The sequence below is a fragment of the Lithobates pipiens genome, unplaced genomic scaffold (assembly GCF_037356315.1).
Source record: "Lithobates pipiens isolate NorthernLeopardFrog02 unplaced genomic scaffold, aLitPip1_a1.2 Scaffold_35, whole genome shotgun sequence".
NCBI classification, from domain to species: domain Eukaryota; kingdom Metazoa; phylum Chordata; class Amphibia; order Anura; family Ranidae; genus Lithobates; species Lithobates pipiens.
In genome coordinates this window covers 9640303-9649638 of record NW_027507811.1, presented here as the reverse complement: position 1 = coordinate 9649638, position 9336 = coordinate 9640303, and the positions used below count along the sequence as shown (strand labels likewise).

At 43.1% G+C, this 9336-nt stretch overlaps 1 long non-coding RNA gene across 1 annotated transcript; it reads right to left on the bottom strand.

The window, feature by feature from the left end:
• Positions 1 to 204: 204 nt before the first annotated feature.
• LOC143956150 (uncharacterized) lies at positions 205 to 908 on the bottom strand. Its single transcript, XR_013269850.1, has 3 exons — positions 785 to 908; positions 571 to 668; positions 205 to 415 (listed from the first exon to the last, which is right to left on the bottom strand). It is a non-coding gene; the product is annotated as an uncharacterized LOC143956150 (long non-coding RNA).
• Between the last annotated feature and the right edge of the window lie 8428 nt (positions 909 to 9336).

Sequence of the window (9336 nt, the reverse complement as noted above, 5' to 3'; positions counted from 1 at the left end):
CTGGTAATAGGTTTTTATGGGAACATTTAGCTATAAGTCTGCTAGAAGAAGAGGTCCAACCTAAGAAAGTCTCAATCTGTGTTATCATATCTGTGCTACTGTAACTAGGAGTGACCCACAACCTAATACTGCCAGCTGACCCCCAAATAGGGTATCAGTACAGGGAGGGGACCATTATCAACCTATTATTGGGTGATATCACTCAGCTCCCGCCCTACTCTGGACCAATCAGTGAGCAGTAACAGAGCAGAGATAAGAGAAGAATATATGATGGGTCACCTGTGCTGATCTCTGTAGGAGTGTCCTCCTCTATGAATGTCCTCGTCATTCCAGCCTCCTCCGTATATTGCTGATCATCCCTCACATACGTCTCTTATACTTCACCCTCAACTTTCATCTTCATCAGATCTTCACCCTAAACCAAGAGAATGGCAGAAAATAACATCTGTAACATAGAAGTATTTATGATGTGAGATCACATAGAAAATATCATCTTGTAGAGTCCAAACATCATCTCCACATGTCAGAGTGTTCAATCACTTTATGTTCCCGACCCTCAACTCCACCTACCTGATGATGATGGGGGATGGTGTGACCTTCTTGTGTGGAATCCCGGGAATACAGAGGACGGGGACATCTCTCTGGTGGGTTCCCATTACTGGATCCATCTGTAGGAAACACACACACTGACTGAATACATTGTTTCTATGTGTTTATCAGATGATGGGGGATCTAGGTGGAGCCTCCGTACTGCTCTCTCCTTTACAATAAAGTCTCCTCTTACCCGGTGATGTGAGGGGCGGCTGATTGTCCATCATGACGTCCTTGGAGAGATCCTTGTTTTAGATCTGCAGACAAGGAATAATAGGACAATTCTTTATTCATTTCAGGGTTACCTTTGAAGGGTAATATTGATACTAATGTAATAAAAATAAAGGTATACATATTCAAATCTACCCTTATATAAAACCCAGTCCTCAATAAAAATTGTATCATCCACCAGATTAGAAAATGTTCCTGACCTGTAAGTGGGGAAATGTTCTGCCCCTGAAGGGGTTAATCTAGGTTTCCACACTATATATGTGCGTATCATCATCTGCTGGAGATAAAAGACGTCACAGTGACTATGGAGGAAGAGGACGGACATGATGGGGGGGGGTTACTGGGTGTAAATAGAAAATAAGGTCTTATTACCTCCTCTGCTGCCACTTTCAGCAACATCTCCTCTCTACTTCTTCCCGTCTCACCTCTCGCCTGCAACTTACTATTTATACCTGACATCACTTCCTGTCTGTACCTGACATCACTTCCTGCCTTCCATAGAGACTTCCTGTCTGGGTAGAAGTGAGATCACCACCTTGTGGAGCTCAGAGAAACTTCAGCACTAAGAAACATTTCCTTGTATATATACACTGTATATCCTTATACATAATTTAATTTTCAGTCCTATCAAGGGAGATAGGGCTGAAGTTCCTCTGAGCTCCACAAGTTCCTCTGAGCTCAACCAAGCTAAGATATTGGCCAAGAATAAATCCACTTTCCGACCGCAATACGTATATATACGTTGCGGCTTTGAAGTGATTTTCCGAGATTATGGTTAAAGCCATAACCCTGATTTTTGTTTGCTTAGCCAGTGATTTTCTTTCTCATGAAAGCAGTCTAATCAGCTAATTAGCTGCTGGACTGCTTTATGAAGCAGTGGAAGCCCCTCCCCCCCCCTTTAATGCTCGCTGGTGTTTCTCGGGCTTACCGTTCTTACCAACAAGCCCGGTTCGCACGGCTGGCCATAGAGATGAGGAGAGACCAGATTGTTTCTGATCACCTTTATGATATAGGACAATGATGGCGAACCTTGGCACCCCCAGATGTTTTGGAACTACATTTCCCATGATGCTCATGCACTCTGCAGTGTAGGTGAGCATCATGGGAAATGTAGTTCCAAAACATCTGGGGTGCTGAGGTTCACCATCACTGATGTAGGAGTACCAGAGCGACATCATGATGTCACCTCTGGTCTAGGGCCGAAGTAAATATATATATATATATATATATATATATATATATATATATATATATATATATATATATACATATATATACATATTTTTTGATCTTTTGCTTTCAAAGGTATAGAGGAGAGATCTGGAGTGTTATAGACCCCAGATCTCTCCATAAAGAGGACCTGTCATCCCTTATTTCTATGACAAGGGATGTGTACAGAGGTGGGCAGACTATCCCTTATCTTGGTTCGGTAAAATCAATTCTATGAAGATGACATTTCTTCTCAGGCTACTTTATTATTTTAGAACCTTACCTATTGCAGTCCCGAGGAGAGAACTACAGCGACTACAAGCGGATTGTTAGAAGTTTTTGAGTTAATTAATATTTTAATAACCACTTCAATACAGGGCACTTTCGCCCCCTTCCTTCCCAGCCCAATTTTCAGCTTTCATCGCTCTAGCGCTTTCAAAATGACAATTGCGCGGTCATGCTACACTGTACCCAAATGAAATTTTTATCATTTTGTTCACACAAATAGAGCTTTATTTTGGTGTTATTTATTCTCGACTCCGTTTTAAATTTTTTGCGATATAAGCGCAAAAAAAGCGGAAATTTGGAAAAAAAAACAATATTTTCTTTTTTCTATTTTAAAAGAAATCCAATAAAATCAAATTTTGTCATAAATTTAAGCCAAAATGTATTCTGCTACATGTTTTTGGTAAAAAAAATTCTGTTAAGTGTATAATAATTGGTTTGTGTGATCAGGGACATATGTACGCAAATGATCATGTACATATGTGTGCAGATAATCATTGGGACATGTGATTTTAGTGGGACATATGTGGGGGACATGTTTTTATTATTAGGGACATGTGTTTTTATTATTTGGGGACATGTATGTTTTGGGGACATGTGTGTTTTGGGGACATATGTGGGGACTGTGTTTGTACTGTGTGGTGTGTTGTGTGTTGACACTAGACTGATGATCAGTGAGTAAAAAGCTGTAAAAAGCAGCTCATACTCACTGATCATCAGCTGGCTGCAGCAATCTGCTCTCCTCTCCTCAGCGATGACTTCCGTGTGAGGAGAGGAGAGCCGATTGCCTAGCAACCGGCTGTTTGTTTACATCACATGACGGCCGTGATTGGACACGGCCCTCATGTGATCAGGAGGACCAATCACAGAGCCCTCCTGCCGATCTGAGATGTGCCGTGTCCGGGTGACACGAGCACATCGGGATCGCGCCGCTGCGCGGGCACGCGCGATCCCGCTACTTATGAAGGACGTTCCTGAACATCCTATCAGAAGTAGACAGCTCCCACCCGGCCGTATATATGGGTGGGAAGTGGTTAAGTGATAAAAGTTTCTGAAAATATATGTAAGTTATATGTACCGTAATAAGTGATGGTCTCTGAAGGTCACAGAACAACAGAGAGTACAGGGAGGAGTGGTTTTGCTGAGTAGGTATTTCTATTTTTGAGTTACTATGTCAGGACAATGGGTGGAGTTATGCTACTTATCTATAGACTGAACCATATTAGGTATATATGCAAATATGGGTGTTATTAGAATAGACATAACATCATGAAACAGTATAAGAATGGAGCAGGATTATGAGAGTAGGGAAGATCGGTGGGAAGAGAAGGAACGCTATACTTTGAAAATGTAACACCAGAAGTACCACCTTAGAAGCCAAAACCATGCCATATGTTACCAGATGTCAATCTTGTCTTTGCTTATCTTTCTGAACAATAAACCAACTATTGGACGAACGAAGGATTCTTCAATTCCTACTCCTGAAAATACGTAGCAAATGCAGCCTTGGATGAAGACATACATATCTCCGCTACACACCCTTTAGGAGAAGGGATACTGATTCACATAATACACAAAGACTTTGCTATTCATTAAGAAACGCCCCTGTGAGTATAGTAGAATACTAGAGTAATATGTATTTTACTAAGAGTAGAGCTTTCTACTCTCTACTGCATTTTTTTTTCACGGATGTTCTCTGCTTTATTTGGGGTAATAAGAAGCCTCGCATGAATAAGTTGACGTTACATGCCTCAAAATCGTGCGGTGGGCTTGGCCTCCCTAATCTACAAGCTTATTATCAAGCGGCTCAAATAACACAACTTTCAAACACAACAGCTAAGGGGTCTCTGCCCCTTTGGGTGTCTATTGAAGCTCTCTCATGCCACCCTTTTGCTATTGGCTCCTTGATGTGGCTGCCGAGCCGCCTTCGCCCTCCCATTCTGTGCCCCACCCTGTCTCACTCCCTGGGGGGTCTGGGATAGGGTGCGGCATCGTAAATCGCTATCATCTCTGCATACCCCACTAGCCCTGGTGTTCTGTAATCCAGAATTCTCCCCTGGCCTGACTCCACGGGTATTTCAATGGTGGCTTAATAAAGGACTCCTAAGGATAGGTGACTGAATGAATGAATGAATGAAATACTTATATAGCGCACAATGCGAACTGAATCGCCTCTAGGCGCTGTGGCGAGCTTTGATCATCTGCTAAAAGAGGAAGGTCTTGAGTTTTTTCCTAAAAGCCAGGTGATTTTCTTCCAGGCGGATGTTGATTGGTAGAGCATTCCATAGCAGAGGCCCTTGGACAGTGAATCTCCGATCCCCCTTGGATTTATACCGGGCTTTGGGCACGAGGAGGAGGTTTTTGTTGGCTGATCGAAGACTGCGGTTTGGTGTGTAATGATTTATTTTCTCCATTAGGTATTGCGGAGCTTCTCTATGCACGCATTTGTGGGTGAGGCAAAGGGTCTTGAACGTGATCCGATATTTTACGGTTAGCCAATGTAAGCTCCTCAGTGAAGGAGAAATGGACTATGTGACTATCTGGATGGAAATCAACCTCACTCTTTACAGCATTTTGCAGAGACAATGCAGATGCCCTCTAGTGAATTGTTTAGGTATAATCAACTTATCTCCTTTATACGTACTAAACTCAGCTTACTAGATGGACCTCTTAGCTAGGGTTGCCACCTTTTCCTCAAACCAAACCCGAACATTTTAGTAGCCTGGGACACCTTTGGGTGCCCTCAAGGAGAGTGGTAATGCGGTGCGCATAGTGTGCCACAGCAGTGGGTGTGGCCAAATTGCTCTCGCTGACATCATCGACCTGCCCCCCAGTGATGTCGAACCTGCCCCCAGACAGCCGCCTATAGCTCCTGGGTGGCAACAGATTTGTGTGTGACTATCCTGGTTACTTGGGGTGCCACAGTCTAGTCTGAATAATGTGTCCGGGTTTCAGTCCGCCTGAAACCCGAACACATGAGTCAAAACCTGGACTGTCCGTGTGAATCATGGACAGGTGGCAACCCTACTCTTAGCCCTTGTAAACACGGTCGGAGATTCCGACGGAATGTGTCCTATCGGACCGTTTTGTCAGATATTCCGACTGTGTGTGGTCTCCATCGGACTGTTTCCGTCTGAATATCCGACGAACCAACTTTTCCAACTTGCCGGTAAAATTTTCCGACAAAATGCTCTGATTGGACATACTCCGATCATGTGTAGCCTACTCCGAGGGACAAAGTGCCACGCATGCTCAGATCAAATTCCTAGACCAAAGCTATTGGCTACTAGCCTGAACGTAGTCCCGTCCTAACGAAATAACGTCATCACGTTATGTACAATCGGATTTTCCGACAACTTTGTCCGACCGTGTGTATGCAACATCACTTCCGGACCTCTTTCAGAATTAATCCGTCAGAATTACTCCGACGGATTTGGTTGTCGGAATCTCCGACTGTGTGTACAAGGGCTAACACTTACGAATTTTGAACTGTCTTGTCAAACGAAGGATCTACTACGGGGGACGAATATCTACTGTTTATACCACTATTACTGATCCAAATACTAAACTCCCCTATATGATTCACTGGGAACGGGACTTGAACACCACTTTTGAACTGTCTGACTGGCAGGACATGGCTTATGCTTTATCGAAAGTATCCATTAACGCAACACTAATTGAAGCTAATTATAAAACTCTCCTTCGCTGGTATTTAGTACCAACCAGCATACCTAGATGCATCCATCTGCATCTCCCATGTGCTTTAGACGGTGTGGCCAAGTGGGTACGATGTACCACATTTGGTGGCAGTGTCCAACAATTACTAGATTTTGTATCCGTATATCCAACCTGATATACACAGTGACTGGGGTTAATGTTCGTAGAGCCCCGGAAAAACTGCACTTTTCCAAAAACTCCCTGAAGGAGTTCCTAAAAAATCTTCGAAACTAATAATATACATAATTTTAGCTGCCAGAATAACCATTGCTAAATACTGGAAGCAGTCGATGGTTCCTATTGACTCTGTAAAAAAATAAACTTAAGTGGATCATGGTTAACGATAGACTCACCTGTATTCTCCGCAACAATACCAAGAAATTCGATGTGATATGGGACCCGTGGATAAGATATGTATCTCCCTTGTGATTTACCTCTGGTTGACCCTCCCTCTCTCTTCTTCTCTCTTTTTCTTTTTCCCTCCTTTCCCTCTCTCTTCTTCTTCTCCTTTCTTATTTTTCTTCTCAATATTTACTGTCCAACAGGACATTCTTAGAAATACAAGATAACTCGATATTATATATGTTTCTACGTTGTTGATACTTGCGGAATAAGGGTGCAAGGGAACCACCCCCCCTTTTTCCCCCCTTTTTTTTCTCTCTCCCTTTCTCCCCCTCCTTCCCTCCCTTCCCCCTCTCTATCCCCCTTATTTGACCCCTACACAATACTCTTTTCCCTGGGCTATCACCATTCCTAGCAAAACGGGCCTAAACGGCTCCCTAGGAGAGATATAACTGGGCCCGGCAGAATATGATGCACATTTCATGACCTGGCCGACAACGAATTGTATTCTTCTATGTTAATAAGTAGTGTGCACCTCACCAATATTCCTACCAAATATAGTTTATTTTACAGCTTAACCACTACAATACAGGGCACTTTCACCCCCTTCCTTCCCAGCCCAATTTTCAGCTTTCATCGCTCTCGCGCTTTCAGTGACAATTGCGCGGTCGTGCTACACTGTACCCAAATGAAATTGTTATCATTTTGTTCGCACAAATAGAGCTTTATTTTGGTGGTATTTATTCACGACTCTGTTTTTAATTTTTTGCGATATAAGCGCAAAAAAGCGGAAATTTGGAAAAAAAAACAATATTTTCTTTTTTCTATTTGAAAAGAAATTCAATAAAATCAAATTTTGTCATAAATTTAAGCCAAAATGTATTCTGCTACATGTTTTTGGTAAAAAAAATTCCGTTAAGTGTATAATAATTGGTTTGTGTGATCACGGACATATGTACGCAAATGATCATGTACATATGTGTGCAGGTGATCACGTACATATGTGTGCAGATAATCATTGGGACATGTGATTTTAGTGGGACATATGTGGGGGACATGTTTTTATTATTAGGGACATGTGTTTTTATTATTTGGGGACATGTATGTTTTGGGGACATGTGTGTTTTGGGGACATATGTGGGGACTGTGTTTGTACTGTGTGGTGTGTTGTGTGTATTACAGTAGACTGATGATCAGTGAATAAAAATCTGTAAAAAGCAGCCCATACTCACTGATCATCAGCCGGCTGCAGCGTTCTGCTCTCCTCTCCTCAGCGATGACTTCCGTGTGAGGAGAGGAGAGCCGATTGCCTAGCAACCGGCTGTTTGTTTACATCACATGACGGCCGTGATTGGACACGGCCGTCATGTGATCAGGAGGGCCAATCACAGAGCCCTCCTGCCGATCTGAGATGCGCCGTGTCCGGGTGACACGAGCGCATCGGGATCGCGCCGTTGCGAGGGCACGCGCGCGCGATCCCGCTACTTCTGAAGGACGTTCCTGAACATCCTATCAGGAGTAGACGGCTCCCACCCGGCCGTGTATATGCATTGGCCGGGTGGGAAGTGGTTAAAGTTTTGAGAGGCTGTATCTTAAATTATGCTGTCGGAAGAACTTACAGATGTTTATGTTTAAAATCACATCTCTAGGACCTGATGTTTACTGAATGTACTTTTTTATGACATTGTCTTGTTATCTGACTTTGAATAATTAATAAAAACATATTGAAAGTTAAAAAAGGTTAATGGTGTCAGTGGGAATTTACCTGAGAGGCAAACGTTGCTCATTGCCCAAGGAGCCCCTAGCAACCTCTGGAGGAACCCTAGTTGAGGAAGAACACTCTTTAGACTTGTGGTCATTGGGAAGAATTACCCCCTTACAGATAGCTTAAAAGGTCAATGGTGTCAGTGGGAACTTATCTGAGAGGCAGAAATTTCTCATTGCTCAAGGAACCCTTAAAAAATCTCTGGAGGAACCCTTGGATTGTATGGAAGCCTGGTGGAGGAAGAACGCTCCTTACACTTGTGGTCATTGGGAAGAATTACCCCCTTACAGATAGCTTAAAAGGTCAATGGTGTCAGTGGGAACTTATCTGAAAGGCAGATAATGCTCATTGGTCAAGGAACCCCTAGCAACCTCTGGAGGAATCCTTGGATTCCATGGAACTCTGGTTGAGGAAGACCACTTCTCAGACTTATGGTCATTGGGAAGAATTCTCCCTTACAGATAGTTAAAAAGATCAATGGTGTCAGTGGGAACTTATCTGAGAGGCAGAAATTTCTCATTGCTCAAGGAACCCTTAAAAAATGTCTGGAGGAACCCTTGGATTGTATGGAAGCCTGGTGGAGGAAGAACGCTCCTTAGACTTGTGGTCATTGGGAAGAATTTCCCGCTTACAGATAGCTAAAAAGGTCCATGGTGTCAGTGGGAACTTATCTGAGAGGCAGAAATTGCTCATTCCTCAAGGAACCTCTAGCAACCTCTGGAGGAACCCTGGGGTTTTATGGAACCTTGTTTGAAGAAAAATTCTCCTTATACTTGTGGTCATTGGGAGGAATTAACCCCTTACAGAGAGTAAAAAAGATTAATGGTGTCAGTGGCAACTTATCTGAGAGGAAGAAATTGCTCATTGCTCAAGAAGCCCCTAGAAACATCTGGAGGAACCCTGGGGTTTCATGGAACCCTGGTTGAGGAAGAATGCACCTTACACGTGAGGTCATTGGGAAGAATTACCCCCTTGATAGCTAAAAGATTAATGGTGTCAGTGGGAACTTATCAGAAAATGCTAATTGCTCAAGGAGCCCCCAGCATCCCCTCAAAGAACCTTATCGCTGTATTCCTGGGAGCCTGACACTGATGTTTCAGGTCTAAGCATCTTCAACATTAGAGTCAGTGCAGCTGATATGCTTTCCCCTCTTCTCCTCCTACCCAATTACAGAAGCCTTTGCATTATTTTAACTC